Source organism: Culex quinquefasciatus, chromosome 3 (genome assembly GCF_015732765.1).
Source record: "Culex quinquefasciatus strain JHB chromosome 3, VPISU_Cqui_1.0_pri_paternal, whole genome shotgun sequence".
Classification (NCBI taxonomy): domain Eukaryota; kingdom Metazoa; phylum Arthropoda; class Insecta; order Diptera; family Culicidae; genus Culex; species Culex quinquefasciatus.
The window spans coordinates 151822142-151837520 of NC_051863.1; the positions used below are offsets into that span (position 1 = coordinate 151822142).

General features: G+C 35.2%; 1 protein-coding gene across 2 annotated transcripts in view; it reads right to left on the reverse strand.

Moving 5' to 3' along the window:
* Positions 1-14010, reverse strand: part of LOC6041342 (diacylglycerol kinase 1) — a 181650-nt gene extending 167640 nt beyond the window's left edge. For both annotated transcript variants that reach the window (XM_038265933.1, XM_038265932.1), the window contains exons 1-2: positions 13705-14010; positions 2052-3198 (exon numbers count right to left, since the gene is read on the reverse strand). The gene's annotated coding sequence lies outside the window, so the exon portion shown is untranslated. The remainder of the gene's footprint in view (positions 1-2051; positions 3199-13704) is intronic.
* Positions 14011-15379: the final 1369 nt, after the last annotated feature.

Consider the following 15379-nt stretch of genomic DNA (forward strand, 5'->3'; position numbering starts at 1 on the left):
TTTCGCGTTCGTCGTCGGTGTGCAACATCAACAAAACCTTGTCATACAATTTTAGCTCGATAAACATCGTAACTCGTCGTTTCTTCGTTAATCAGTACCTCACTAAACATCAATCATTTAAAACTCGCAAAAACATCTCAATTTAAAAGGTACACTGTTTAATTATTGATTCTTTAATAACAAATGATTGTGTTTCTATCTTTCCACAGCCGGCTGTCTAAGATTAAACCATTTTATTTAAAATTTAACAACCGATAAACGGGAAATGTCTCATCCGCAGCATCCGATTGCTTGCCTTGAGAATAAAATATAATACCTTTCAACAAACACTATGATTTTGGGTCGCATCATCATCTTCTATGATGAATCCTGACCAAACACCCTATCCTACTAACAAGTTTTCAGGTTCCTGGCGCTCGTGGGGTGTAAGCACAGAGTAAATCAGCTGCCCTAGTAGCAACCTGCGCTAACTAACATTCCCGTCCCTTAAAATCGAGGTCTACAAACTGACATGGCGGGCGCCGTTGGTGGCCAATGACTGTTATCTATTCGCAACTGATCTAGCTTTAGCAATCATGGTGTTTTATCTTTTCAGCGCATTCATACATGCTGTTGATAAGGGAAACACCACTAGATCGTCGAAGCCTATAATCAGTAGTGCTGAAAGGATATTACGGTTCTGTTCAGCAACGGAGGGGCAACCATGGGTGATCTCTCATGCTCATGCTCATGCTCAATGGAAGATTTCATTTTTATTATGATTAAAAAACGTAATGTGCTTTAAATTAAATTGCAACCAATTCGTTCAGTTCAAGGAGCAAAACATTCGTTCGTCAATTTGTAATAATGTGTAGAAAAGCAAAAGTTTTAAAAAATCAACCTGGCAAAACTGTAGCGATAGTTTTGGTGTGTCTTGTAAAAGTCCAGTTTGACGATGTTGTCTCGGGACGCGACATTTTCATTTTATGAACAAAAAATGGGGTTTCTTATTTTATTGTGCAGCCAAAACGCGGAAAAAACTTGGGATTTTGTTAAAAAGGAGCCAAAGAATCGGTCGTAATTACAAATGGTTATGACTGCTGATTGTTTTATAAAAGTTTAAATATCAACAACGCGACCAACGATTTAATGGTAACTTGTGTTGTTTTTGTCTGACTCTCTCATAAGATCTGTTCAATAACAATTTCTAGACTAAGTGTTGGGGATGTTTTGATTTTTTCTGCTCATTACTGATGATCACGATTTCCGGATAGCAAAATTACAGTCCAGACTCGATTATACGAAGGCTTCGAAAAAAATTCACTTCAGATAATCGAACCACGAAAAAAAATGTCGTTGTCTTATTTTTGATTGTCGAGATTCAGTATGACCCCTAAACTACGCAAAAGTGATTTAGAATTTTTTAATCCAAGATGACGGTGAAGAATTTTTTAGCAGTCGTACATTCATCCAACGAAGTATACCGGGCTGGATCACCACGAAGAGTGCTGAAAAAATCAAGTTTTGCAACTAGATGCATTCAACATGTTTTGCATTTCCGCAATTGAATGGAATTCTAAGTAAAATGGCCATGTGTTTGTCAATTCACCATTTAAATTGGAACATTATTGAAAAGCAATACTTCTCGATACAAGTGCTGAAAATTTCAATTTTTCAGCACCCAATACCCTGGCAATCAAAAGTTTATGAGTAGACACACATGATTTTTCTTTTTTTTTATTATTTAAGTTTCTATTCAAAAGTTCGATAGTTCGATTCATAATATTTTGTAATAATTATCAATCTTATTTATTAGCACAAGCGGCAATTACCTACAAGGTTTTGAATTTTACTCTTGCTGCCATAAACACTCCATTAATTCCAAGTTCACGAAAGCGCTCATTGTTTAATTTCTTTATCCCAGCGACGACGCCGCCAGCACATTACCGTTTTTCAGAAAATGGTTTTTTTTCTCATTTCAATGTAAAAAAATACCAAGAAACCTTCACTTGTTTTTCGCCTTGAAGCAAAACGCCGCCAAACAACAATATAAAACCCCGTTGCTCAATTACCTTTGCACTCCTTGTAGTTGCCGTCTTCGTCGTCGCTGCTGCTGCTGAATTCAGCGATGTTTACAAACGCGTTTCTTCCTAAAGACGTTAAAACAGCTTCCAGGCCAAGCAGCCAGCCAAGCCGATTCAACTCATATTTCTACGAACAAGGCCATTTCGCTGAGAGTTGTGCTGTGTGTTTGCCTTTGAATTGTTCTCTGAACTTTTCTTCTTCTTCTTCTTCTTCTTAATGCTGTCAATACACGTTTTCCACTTGAACACAATACTATCGAATTTTCACCTTTGATGTTTTTGCAGGGAGATTTCACGGTTCAGCTGTTCCGCCACTCTCGGTATGACTAACGATTTCCCACAATTTTTCCACCTTTTCCTTTTCGCCTCCCCCACGATTGACCCAAATTCCGTTAAATACAGGTTTCACACTTGGCTAACGCCACCACCCCCAAACAAATTGTGTCTTCCTCGAATTTTCCTCAAATTTTCCTCAGCTGTCCCACTCCTCTTCACCGGTGTGAATCTGCTTCAATTAGACAAGAATTTCGAGTGCAGCCATAAATTATACGTTTAACACCTCACTTTGTCACGGGTAGCTAGCTTCTACAATCTTATAATTGATATCCAGCCGTTGTTGCAACATCACCAACACTATACCACTACCACTACCAACCAACACACTATCAAACCTCCAGCTCCAACAATTGGTATGAGGCTAAGGGATCCACCGGTGACGGAGACCTTCTACTCTGCGATCACGGAAAGTACTGACGTCTGGATCAACTTCCATGCACTACTGGTGGTCCCACTTTGAACACCGCCACAGCCGAAGCCGAACGACGATACCACCGTGAGTGACGCGCTTCCTCGTGAGAGTTGCGAGTTCTACTCTCACGATTCTCACTGCAACTGGCAACACGGTGCTCCCAGCCAAGCTCGTGATAGATTCCGCGCGTTTTGATCACGCACGTGGCGACCGCTACGCACGTGTACCACCACGCACGCACAATTTTCAGGGCAGACAAACACACCTGAATCTCTTCTGCTGGGAAGAGACGAGAAGAAAACGCGAACCAATCTGGCAACAATTGTGACGAGGCGCACAGTTTATGATGATTGGATTTGGAGCGAAAAACACGCTTCGTAAGGTTTCCTGCGAAAAAAAGAAGTAGAAATAGGAAAATATTACGGTTAATTTGGATGGTAGTTGCTGTGGGGCTTGATTTTTTTTTGTAGGAAGGGAGGAAGGGAAGGAAACCCAGCAAACGGAACACAGGAAAAGTTGATATCAGCAGGAAGCGTCGTAATCAGGATAAATCTCGAACTGCGTAATTGATGAGGTACTTTGGCTAGATTACTGGGAGACGTTTTCCGGCGGAAACTTTAGGCATCTGGGGATTTTATTGTTTTTCTTCTTTGGTTACTGAGAATAGACTATGAAATCACTAGAACAGAGAACTTTTCAATGCATAATTTCTTGAATTGGAAATAATATTTTAGATTTATTGTTTTACCTTGATATCATACCAAAATGATATTTGAATTTTATTAGTTTAATCATTATTTTAACAATAAATACGACGAGTGTTGAAAAAACCGAATAAAGCTATTCAGCTTCATTATTGATCAAATTAAAACTTTATTTACTGATTTGAAGGTCTCGGAACTAAAGAGCTTACAGCTGAAAACAATTTATTTTTTATTTTTTCAGGCTGTTTTACGTAACATATCCTAAAACGATGAATTTCCATCAACAGGATCCTGAGATATGGTAATTTGATTTAAAAAAACATATTTTGGTGAGTATTTCCAATTATAATGCATCATGCTTCTACATCGAAATGAATTACCAGTACATTTTAATGGAGACGCATAGTGCTTTGAGTTCAATTATTTCTCCGAATTCAGATTTTTTTTTTTCAAAAAAAATCCTGTTGAGGTGACGACTTCCATCATTGTAACAATTTTGTTCAAAGATATTCTCTAGAATTCCTTACAAATCATTGGAAGAAAGGATCGTCCCGAATGTTTGAGTTATGTCCGAGAACCAGTAAGTTGACTTTACCGTTTCTACTATTTTGGGGGGCTTGGGGTTGGAATGTTAAATCAAAACTCTTTGAAAGAATCAATAAAAATTAAAATCAAAATGACGGTAAATTTAGGAGGGCCACCAAATTGATCTTTGACAACGTTTACCAAAGATGCAATGTTCCAGAAATAGTAAGCAAACATACTGATGTTACTCGTTTGCTATCTTGTGACACGTAATTTTTTTCATGAGATCAAAACAATTACACATCCAAAGGGCTAGTGATTTTTCACAGCTAATTTTTTTTTTAATTTTGCGGCATGCCAGTTACAAAACAATGTAATTTTACGGCAATTTCTTGGTACCGTAAACCGGGATGATTTTGATAGGATTTAAATTTATTTTTGGAATATTTTCAAACTGGTAAGGTAAGGTAGCCCACACAAGGTCCATACAGCATTTTTGAAAAAAAGGTTTTTTCAATAGTGTTTAAAAAAAATAGTTAGTTAAAAATTCTTAGTCCAAATTCCGGGGTGACTTTGATAGTCATTTTTTTTCTTGTTAAATTCAGATTTAAGGTGTTCAAACTTAATGTTTACCTCAAATGTACCATTACTAAGGTTGCTTATATAGTTTTCAAAGAAAAAAATCAATGTTTATATTGAGTAAACTAAGTTTATAAGCTTTTTAACAAATGCATATACATTTTAGCAAAAATTCTTCATCGGTCAGAGTTTTGCCTGAAATTCGTCAAAACTAGTTTTTTTTTATATAATTTTCGATGTATATTGCATCTAACTGAATTAGAAGCAAAAATCAAAAGTTTTCACATTTTATATGAAATTTGTTCAACTGAAAACGCTTATGAAACCAGGGATTTTTTTATTAGTGATTCAAAAACACCTTTCATTACTTTATGTACCTTTTTTTAAGTGTGAAGTGTTTAGATTTCGCCTTTATTTTGAGATTGGTGCGGTGGAAGTGGGGACGCGAAGTAGTGATTATTCAGGTTAATTTTAAATGTTGGCCCCGGTCTAACCAAGAGGTTAGGTCGTTAGCTCAATCCAGGTGTAGGAGTCCTGCCTCGGTGGAGTCGCTGGTAGGCAGTTGGATTCACAATCCAAAGTTCGTCAGTTCGAATCCCGGGGTGGATGGCAGTTTAGGTGTAAAAAGAGGTTTGCAATTGCCTCAACAATCAAGCCTTCGGACACCTAGTTTCGAGTAGGAATCTCGCAATCGAGAACGCCAAGGCAATGCTGTAGAACGAATAATTATAATAATTAATAATAATTAATAATTATAATTTGACTTGATGAGTCTACAACTTCAACTATCGGACTAACATTCCTACCTTTCGTATAACTGCTTCTTGGGAGGGCGCCGGTATTGACTAATAAAGTAGGGATCTTCAGAGGTTAAACAGTGAACGGACGGTTGGCTCCCACTGATCATTTTTGATTCATTGTTTAACTTCAGCTGATCTATCAATAACGGAGTAGCAGCTCATTGGCAGTCAACCATGCTCATGCTCATGCTCATGAAGTGTTTAGATGCCTTTATTTTGATAATTGCTGACACAAGTTGAATTTTCATTCGCTGGTTCTCGGGCATAACTCCCTCAATGAAGATGATTTTTTTCCAATGACTTGTTAGGATGTCTAGATGATTCTAGAACTTTGCAGAACTCAATTTGATCAAATCTGTAACTTCTGCGACCGAAAAAATCGTTCCAACTTTTCTAAAACAACTGCCTCCACGGATTTTTTGGCGAAATTATTTTTACACGCGAAAAAAAAAATGGAACGATGTTTTTGATCACTAATTCTTGGTTTAAGGTTTGAGAAACCAAGTATTAGTTCTGTTTGTTAAAATTTAACAAAATTTTCATTATCTGTATTGACGATTCTGCTGTCTTATTTCTAGTTTGAATATCACACAAGATATCAACATAATTTGCCTTAGTTTCACAGTTCACTAAAAGTAGAGTCAGTAAAAGTATACAATTGTGTATGTTTTCGTTATTTCCAGTAAAAAGGAAAATTCGATTATGTCGAACATCCTATTTGGAATTGAAAATATCAGAAAATTATAAACATAGTTAAATCCTTTACAAATCTGTTTTATTTATTTTAAAAAAATAATCAATAAACTTAATTTCTTATCAAAATATTCAAATAATTTTAACAATATCAAAATTTGTTGCCATGACGTCTGCAATAAAAATGCCCGCTTTTTTCAACCCAAAATCATAGTTTTAATGCACTGAGGACCACCTAATTTTTCAAATGAACATTTTGTATTTCGCGATATTTCACGGTATTGACCAGATTTCACGAAGAAGATCAAATATTACGGATTAAGCGGCTTCCGTGGAATCGCAAAAATTCCATCAATAAGGTTAAATAAACAACAACAAAAAAACTCAAGTTAATAGAAAATAAAATCCAAAGAGCATGTGTTGTTTCGATTTTATTTACAACATTCTAATCTTATAAGCAAAACCATGTGACCCAGAAAACATTTTTTTTTTGCATAAAAAATTTCTAAAGTTGCTTCTCAATTCCCCAAACCCAAACTTTCTCTCCTAGAAGTAGAAGAATTCAATCGCCATAACGTCTCCAAGCACACCCCCACCTCTACCTACTGGTGCTTTATTGCAATCAAAATGTATGCAAATCGAATATTGAATTCTTTACTTTACTTTGCTTTCATTTTCCATCGCCGGTCGTCGTTCCACTTTACCAGAGAGAGAGAGAGAGCGAGCATGAGTCAAACCAAATAGACCAAATAGAACATGGGAAATGGGAGGAAATTTCACATGTGCTCGTCGTTCGGTGGAGTCTCCGGGGAAAATCTTATGGGGAAAATCCAAAGGCAGCAAATCCCACCAGACCCGGTTCGGATGCGCCGATGGATATCGATGTTTGCTGATGTGTGTGAGTGTGTGGATGTGTGTTTTGATGGAGCATTTTCCGACCTCATCGACTGTCTATAAGCCAGAACAGACACAAGTGAGTATTTTTTTTTCTAGAAGAAATCATTGCTTGATTGTTTTTAACTTTTATTTAAATCCGATTGGAGTGTATGAATTTGAAGAATGCTTCCTGCCATGTATAATAAAAAGATAAGATTATCTTTAAATATCAATGTCACAAGCAATACGATTATTGCATAAATTTCTTTTAACTGTTTGAAAGAAGAAATGGTAAAAAATGATCAAAATGGATTTTTTTTTTGTTATTTCCATTTTCCAGTGGATTTGATTTCTTTAATTTTTGATTTTCAGTGTGCAAATATTTGGTGTGCATGTCGTGTGATATTATTTGTACAGGCGTAGAATTATGTGCAAAGTTTGCAACATACAAACTTAACATGTGTGCCACATATTTGAAAAAAAAAACAACATACAATTCAACCAGATCCAAATTTATGAAAAACAACCTTTAGATCTCAGTCTTTTTAAATTTAGAAAAAAAATCAAATTCAAATTAAGTTGGATTTTTGAAAAAAGTTGAAGGTTTTGATGATTTACTAGATTAAATTTTCAAAAGGTCCTATCTGCATAGGAAACCCATGAGGGATAGGTTATTTGTTAAAGTTCAAAAATATTTTTTGCTTTATGTTGCTATTATTTTCAACACTGTTTATATGCAAAATTACGCTTATTTTATTAGAAGCCTTTTGGAAAATATACAAAACAGTCATTTTCATTCGCATATATCAAAAAGAGCAAAGGATAATGAACTCTAACTCACACAATGCACTTTTTATACCTAAAAAAAAACTTTTCTTTCTGAAGAATAGTGAAATGAACTCATTTTTTTTCAATTCTAAAGCACCCCGCTCAACCTTTTGGCTCTGCGGGCCATATCTGTTTTTGTACACCTTTCGAAAAATTAACATAAATAATGTTATTGGTTGACAAATCACCATAAATCCAGTCTCCCAACTCCAAATAGGCATCCTTGACTGATTAAAAAATAATTTGGATTGAATATAAAGTTTACTAACTACTTAGTATAAAAGTTTATATAACTCTGGAAATTCTATATAAAACTTATCTAAACTTAATTTTGCAAACTTTCAATTTAACTTAATGTCAATATATTACCATAGAATTGCTAAATAAACATTTTGAGTATAACCGTTTTGGGGTATTTGTATCGATAGAATAGATTTTACCAACGTCGTGAATGTCCGAACCGGTCCACGATTCACAAGTTAACCTATGTGAAATCGGAAAGGGCATAAAATTTCCGATTTTTTGATACCCAAACATCTAGGTTTTCTTTAAAACCTACGTTTTTAAATACCTAAGCAAAAACGTTGTTATGGTTTCGTTTGAGCAACCTGCCAAAATGTATGGAATTTCGTAATTTTTGTTCTCGTGGATCAAACTTTTTGCCCAGGTATTTAAAAACGTAGGTTTTAAAGAAAACGTAGATGTTTGGGTATAAAAGATCGGAAATTTTATGCCCTTTCCGATTCCACATAGGTTGACTTGTGAATCGTGGACCGGTTCGGATGCCGGCGGATTTTCCTACGACGTAATTCCGGGTTGGTACGAAATTCCAACGAAAAATCTATTCTAGCGATACAAAGACCCCCAAAACGGTGTTATACCCACTCCAAAATGTTTATTTAGCAATTCTATGGTAATATATTGACATTAAGTTAAATTGAAAGTTTGCAAAATTAAGTTTAGATAAGTTTTATATAGAATTTCCAGAGTTATATAAACTTTTATACTAAGTAGTTAGTAAACTTTATATTCAATCCAAATTATTTTTTTAATCAGTCAAGGATGCCTATTTGGAGTTGGGAGACTGGATTTATGGTGATTTGTCAACAAATAACATTATTTATGTTAATTTTTTGAAAGGTGTACATACTTTTTTTGCGCCTTTTTTATTTTCGTAATAGTATTTGTTATATAACTTTTTATAGAAATCATCTTTGCATGAGCTTTTTGTAGCAAAATGTTTGGCATGAGTTTTTGAACAAAACGTAGTACTAGGTTCCTGTCAAACTTTAAATTTTTTAACATGTTTCATCACAAAATGTGCATAGTGCCCAAGGGGTGTAAATACTTTTTTTACATACTGTATAAAAAAAATCAATGAGATATGATAAAATTTATTCAAACGAAACTTGGATTCGAATACCTTTTACAAAAAAAAAACTTTGTTATTTATTCAAATATTATGAAAAAAATATTTTAAAATCACTTTTTGCAATTCCGTCGTGAAACTACTTACTTTTCCTGTCATTCTTGAACGACGAAATAGCCTACTTTTCTGTACCAAAAATAACAGAATCGAATAGCAACACTTTTCAAAATAAATGCTGAAAAGTTCTACTTTTCAGCACTCAAATGGGTGCTGAAAAGTTGAACATTTCAGCACTTGTTTCGAAAAGTAACACTTTTCAAAAAAAATTGATTTAAACGATTTATTGACAAAATACATGAAAATTTGAAATAAAATTTCACTCAGTGTGTGTTTTTTGAATTGCAAAAAATGTTGTATGGAACTCGTTGCAAAACTTGATTTTTTCAGCACTCATCGTATTTATCCAACTCGGTGAACCTCGTTGGATAAATGTACGACTCGTGCTGAAAAAATCCTCTTTTTGCAACTTGTTGCATAAACTACTATTAAACATAGAAAATATAAAAGTGTAAAAAATATATATTAAATAATTTTCATTCGTTATTCCACGAGATTCAAATTTTATGGACAAATATTTGTTTGCTTCCTAATTTCTTTACTCATTTTGAGTCATTTTTCAATATTTTTAAAATATGTGCAGCAATCAGTAGGAATGATTTGCTTTTTAAGCCTTTTTTTAAAAAAAAAAACTTATCACAGAAAAGTTGTTCTGGAAAAATACAAAAGGTTTTGCTTAGTTATTTATCTAAAAAACTAGTTTAAAATAGAAAAATAACTTTTATGTGTAGTTTACACAGTTAAAACTGAAAGAAATTTATATTTAGTTTCATTTTGAACATTTTTAGCTAACAATCCAAGTTTTTTATCATAAGTTTCTCAATTTTACGAAATGAATAATTTTGTTTTTCTTGCACCATTTTTCAGTTTAAAAATATCAGTATAGAAATAATATGAACTAAATTCAAACATGAAAAATGTTTGTAAAATAGGTTAAAATTTGATCTCAAGCTTATTTTTTTTTAAATTCAGACAATCAATTTATTTATTTAATATTTCATGGACAGCCTTTAGGGCCGGCCATAGAACTATTTTGAAAAGCCGTCGTGGGCCGGATGAAATGGCTTCTCGGGCCGGATCCGGTCCGCGGGCTGGACGTTGGACAGGCTTGTTGTAAAGCAATTCTAAAGAATTGTTTTTAAACCTAAGAAAATATTATAAACAATTCACTTAATCGATCATTATGGTAAACGTACAAATAATAGATGGCACGGTTTTTTAACGCAAAAAATAATTATTAAGACAAAAAAACATTACAAAAAAAAATATTTTTGGGAATTTTAAGTGATGAAAAGTGAAATAAAAAACGAGAAACTTGTTTTTAGTTTATCAATTTTTATCTTAAAAGTCTGAAACTATAAAAACAATATCCGCAGTTTCAAAATTTAAAAGCATTTTTCGAAGAAAAATCAATACATTTGAACAAATAAAAATCATAGAATGAAAAATCACTTCCAAGCGAAGTAAGTCACAGATACAAACAATGTTAAATTTAATCAAAGCAAAACTGAATAAGCTGTATTTTCGTTTTCTCCCATCTTTTTATCGTAGATTGCACATAATACACAAAAAACATATCGGCGCCGTCGTGCTAACGATTCGAGAAAAACGCATTTTAATGTTTGATCTTGAATAAAACAAAAACGAGTGCACGTAATGTAAACAATAAAAACACGTTTTGTTTGGTTGGCCATTCTGTGCATTGCCCCAAAGTTTGGTTGAATTTGGTTGCCGGATTCACGAAATATAATCGAAAAAGTTTGCGGTAGTCGTGCTTGGCCAATTGTTATACTTACATCAATTTTCAGGCTGCGTCAAGATAGCACGACAAGATTGAAACTTCTTTCATATGAAAAGTGACAAAAATGCACGGAGTTTTTTCGGTTTAAATTGAATACCGTAAAACGGGGTGACTTTGATAGCCGGGGTGACTTTGATAGGTTTGCGATTTTTCCGCAAAATGAAGAGTACAATTAAATTACGTAAGGAATGGTTTAGAAACATACTGACCGTGGTAGAGAAGTGTTCAAAGTACCTCAAGAAGAACTTTTCATAATATTTTGACAAGCTTGTAAAGTTAGTTAACTATAGTTAAGAAAATGTTGATGAAAGTCATTATTTTAAACTTCTCAAAGTGTCATGATTTTCTCATTTTCGGATTCTTTGGACAATTTTCCACTAGGAGAAGGTTAAAAAAGTTTGTAAATAATAAGTAATATGTGTTTTTGAAACACAATTAAAAAAAACTCCAAATTTATAGGCAATTTCAGTTGAACAAATTTCATGTAAAATGTGAAAACTTGTGATTCGTGCCATGAATTCAGTATAAAATGCAATATAATCGATAATTTTATAAACAAAACTAGTTTTAACAAATTTTAGGCAAAATTCCGACTTTTTAAAAAATTTACCTAAAATTTATATGTATTTTGCTAAAAAGCTTATACACTTTGTTAACTAAATATAAACATTAGAGTGTAACAAAAATGACTTTTTGGCGGGCATTCAGGGGTTTGTTCCGGTGGGCATACTGAGCCTAAATCCCAAATATGAGCTTGATTGGACGTAACAGGAGCTGGCGCTCCGATTTAACCCGTAAAAAGATTTTTCAAAAATGTCACTTTTTGAGGCAATTTGTCACAATGCGTTTAAAAACATCACTGGCGTGTAGGCCAGATCTTGCGCATCTTTTGAAGTTTGGAGCATCTTGACAGACCTTGTTTGGCATTTTCGAAAAATCGGCCCCGGCAAAAGATATGCGTCGCACCTCGCGACGCTCGAGACGCCATTTGATTTTGCTGGGACCGATTTTTCGAAAAATGCCAAACTTTGAAGGTCTGTACTGAGCTCCAGGATGCTCCAAACTTCAATGTTATATATACCAAAAGATGCGCAAGGATCTGGCCTACACGCCAGTGATGTTTTTGGTAAACGCATTGGCCAAATTGCCTCAAAAAGTGACATTTTGAAAATCTTTTTACGGGTTAAATCCCATTTAAAATTGAAGGGCGGAGCGCTAGCTCCTGTTACGTCCAATCAAGCTCATATTTGGGATTTAGGCTCAGTATGCCCACCGGAACAAACCCCTGAATGCCCGCCAAAAAGTCATTTTTGTTACATCCTAATAAACATTTACTTAAAAACTATATCAGCTACTTTAGTGATGGTACATTTAGCGTACTAATAAAGTTTGAACATCTTAAATATGATTTTAACAAGAAAAACTATGACTATCAAAGTCACCCCGGAATTAAAACTAAGAATTTTTAACGTAACAATTTTTCTAAACATTATTGAAACAACTTTTTTCCGAAATAGTGCATGGACTTTGTGTGGCCTACCCCAGTACATGTTTTAAAAATAATAATCTTGAGAAAAACCTTACTTGTTGGAAAATATTCTAAAAACAAATTGAAATCCTATCAAAGTCACCCCGATTTACGGTATCTCAGGATTGAAATCGAATTTTTGGAATCTGTGAAGGTTAAAAGGTGATGCATTGTGAGAAAATTATTCGCTCTACAGCATTGACTTGGCATTCTCGATTACGAGATTCCTACTCGATACTAGGTGTCCGAAGGCTTGATTGTTGGGGCAAACCTCTTTTAACACCTTGGTTTCCATCCACCCCGGGATTCAAACTGTTGACTTTTGGATTGTGAGTCCAACTGCCTACCAGCGACTCCACCGAGACAGGACCCAGGGAGGCGACTCCTACTCCTGGATTAAGGTAACGACCTAACTTCTAGGTTAGACCGGGGCCAACATTTACTTCCCAATCCAACGGAAGGCGTGATCAGACAAATCTCGTCTCGAAAAATGCTACCGGGACCATCTAGGATCATTCAAATTTTCAACCTTCAATTTACAATTTTTTAAACATCTGATACTAATACAATGAATTTGAAACACTTTTAATTCACAATCGACTTCAGTTTAAATGTAAAGGAAAACATTGATTGAGTAAGGTTTAAAAAATCATGGAATAAATTGCCAATTTCTTCGAGAATCAGAAATCAGACAAAAAACAGCATAATAATGAAATTTTCCCTACGAGTTTTTATTTCCAATCGCTTTCCCCCGTTTCCCTACTGTGCCAACACTGATCCGTCGCAGAGTGTGCGGCAGTCAAACAAAATTTTCCACGCGAGCTTTCCACTAAATGGTGCTACACCAGGGAGGAAAGGATTTCCCCCTGCCTGCCGGCGTATCAATCAACTTAGAACACGACGCAAGGATGCAGTTATCCACCGTTCCAGCCTGAAGTGAGAAACGATGAACAGCCACGGATAGGAAATCCTTCAGTGATAGACAGCTCGTAATGGCCTTCCAGTGCCACAAGAAGAAAGCAGGAAAAACACAGCGTTGAATGAGGGAAAATCATCAACCTTAGTAAACTCACCGTGTGGACACTTGGAACCCGGACCAGCAGTTAGTCGTCCACGTTCCGGTCAGGTGTTTTTAGCTTCGTTAGCTGTTTTTCCTCGTGTTCACTCACTCCATCACTTATCTCCACATTTCCAACCTTGAATTTCACTTTTTCACTTTCACTCACCCCTCCAACTCACACGGAAAAGCTGCCTGTCCTTCCCCCTTCCCGGACCACTTTTCGCTGCTGTGAAATTGTCCAGATGTCTCTGATTGGCCGAGGGCCCGGTGGAAATCCAAACGCGGAGCTGGAGCCAGGACTACTTCCGATCACGACCGATATCCGTTTGAGACTGCCGAAACGCGCGGAAAACTCGTGCGTCGGAAAAGCTGTGGAACTCGGTGAGCGACCGCGGGATCTCACGAGAAGAGTCACGACGATTTTGAGAGCAAAAGTGAGAGAAGCGGAGCGAAAAGTGAGAGTTGTTTACACAAATTGTAAACAACGCCGGCTTATCAGTCGCTCTCGGCACTTACACTGATAACGCGCGCTGGTGGTTGCGTGCGTGTGGTGTTTGGTGGATTCTTCGTGTTTTATTGTTGTGGTTACGTATTAGTTGAGCGGGAGGGATGGGAGCCGTTAGGGGAGGAGAATTTGAAAAACTTAATGACAAAATTAGGTGATTTTATAAACCTCATTAAAAAAATCCTGTCCACGTGTTTTCAAAAGGCCGGAAAGCAATTTTGTTTTTTTAATTTTAATTTTTTTTGTTCACTTCACATATAACTTAGAGAACTTTTATGTTTATTGGAGAAACAACTGAAAATATAGAACAAATAATTGTGAGTTATCCTTACGAAAAATGGCCGCGAAACTGATATTAATATTTCTTTACAAACATTTGCATAGCTTTTAAAATTTGATTTAAGGCAAATGATTGCAGATATAACGCATCCCAACAAATCGGTTAGTAGGCCGTGGGTAATCGGCTCCCCTCCCACTGACATTTACACACAAAACCTCTGTAATTACTCTTATGGCCTATCTACAATCACTTAACTTAGAAAATTTCACTTAGCTTAGGAGTTTGAATCAATGGAAATGAATCTGATCTTCTACAATGAAAAGGAATAAAATTAGAAACTTGACGTATGGTTTGGAAAATTTCAAAATCTACGGTAAGTTGACGTTTCCATATCAAAGGTAAACAAACAACTGCATAGCAACGTATATCAGCCCAGCAAATTTTCTAAGTTGATTGTGGATGACGGCCGTAAGTTGTGTACATTTTCTAAGTTTTACTTTACTTAACTATTCTAAGCTAAGTGATTGTAGATAGGCCATTAGCTTTAAGAAAAATGTAATTACAAAAGCCAACATGGCCCTACCCAGGTCCCAGTACCAAAAAGGACCTATTAAAAATAATTTTAAGAAAAAAGAAAACAAATCGGAAGTCAATAACAATAACTGCAATTTTTTCATGTTCTATTAGAAAATGGCTTGATTATTATTAACTGAAATTTGACCAAATTGGTTTCAACCTTTCAACCGCTAATAACTATACGAAAACTACTTCATTACACTACTTTTCTCATGTTGATTTTATGCAAAATCGTCCAATCTTTCGAAATGGTTGCGTAATGATAAGTGGTTGCGAACACAGTAAAAATTCAAAATAAAGAGTGAGTTTCCCAAAAACCCTGAAAAT